We start from the raw sequence: 1,271 nt of genomic DNA, 5'->3' as shown, positions 1-1,271 counted from the left end.
TAAAAAACATATACTAATTATCAGGGCAATGCAAATCAAAACCACAATGTGATACCACATTACTCCTGCAAGAGTGGCCATAATAAAAAAAATAGTAGATGTTGGCATGGATGTGGTGAAAAGGGAACACTTTTACATTGCTGGCAGGGATGTAAACTAGTACAACCACTCTGGAAAACAGTGTGGAGATTCCTTAAAGAAGTAAAAGTAGAGTTAACATTTGATCCAGCCATTCCACTACTAGGTGGAAAAGAAGTCATTATACAAAAAAGGTACTGGCACATGCATGTTTATAGCAGCATAATTTGCAATTGCAAAAATATAGAACCAGCCCAAATGCCCATCAATGAGTAGATAAAGAAAATTCCCCCCCCCCCCCCACACACACACACACCATGGAATACTACTCAGCCATGAAAAGGAATAAAATAATGACATTTTCAGCAACCTGGACTGAATTTAGACCATTATTCAAAATGAAGTAACTCAGGGATGAAAAACCAAACATATTATGTTCTCACTCATAAGTGGGAGCTAAGCTATAAGGACACAAAGGCATACGAATGATACAATGGACTTTGGGGACCTAGGGGAAACAGCGGGAAGGGGTATGAGGGCTAAAAGACTATACGCTGGGTACAGCATACACTGCTCAGGTGATGGGTGCACCAAGTCTCAGAAATCACCACTGAAGAACTTATCCATGTAACTGTTACAGGTAGTCAGGCATGAGCAGGGCAAAAGAGGGCTCCCCACCCCACCACTTACCAGGAATGTCAGGCGATTGGGTGATAGTTTGACAATCATCACATTGCCTCTCTATAAGTGATAATTCTGGCAGCCAGTACCAGGAAGAGAAAAAACCCTCCTTTGTTCCCCAAAAACCTATTGAAATTAAAAATTAAAAAAAAATAACAGTACGGAAGTTTTCAAAAAATTAAAATAGAAGTACCATATGATCCAGTAATCTCACTTCTGGGTATATATTCCAAAAAAAATTAAAGTCAGGATCTAGAGGAAATATCTGCACTCCCATGTTTATTGCAACATTATTCACAATGGCCAAGATAGGAGAACAATCTAAGTGCTTATCTGCCGACAGATGGGTGGATAAAGAAAATGTGCTTTGCATATACTTTAAAATTTTTTAAATAGATTTTTTAAAAAGAAATATGGAATGCTTCACTAATTAGTGTCATTCTTGCTCAGGAGCCATGCTAATCTTCTCTGTATTTTTCCAATTTTAGTACATGTGCTGCCGAAGTAAGCAC

The 1,271-nt window shown here is 38.3% G+C and overlaps 1 non-coding gene across 1 annotated transcript; it reads right to left on the bottom strand.

Moving 5' to 3' along the window:
• Positions 1-1,166: 1,166 nt before the first annotated feature.
• Positions 1,167-1,271, bottom strand: LOC116270210. Its single transcript, XR_004178125.1, has one exon. It is a non-coding gene; the product is annotated as a U6 spliceosomal RNA (small nuclear RNA).

This window comes from Papio anubis, chromosome 13 (assembly GCF_008728515.1).
Source record: "Papio anubis isolate 15944 chromosome 13, Panubis1.0, whole genome shotgun sequence".
NCBI lineage: Eukaryota > Metazoa > Chordata > Mammalia > Primates > Cercopithecidae > Papio > Papio anubis.
The sequence above is the reverse complement of the archived record's forward strand: the minus strand, read 5'-3'. Positions and strand labels throughout refer to the sequence as shown.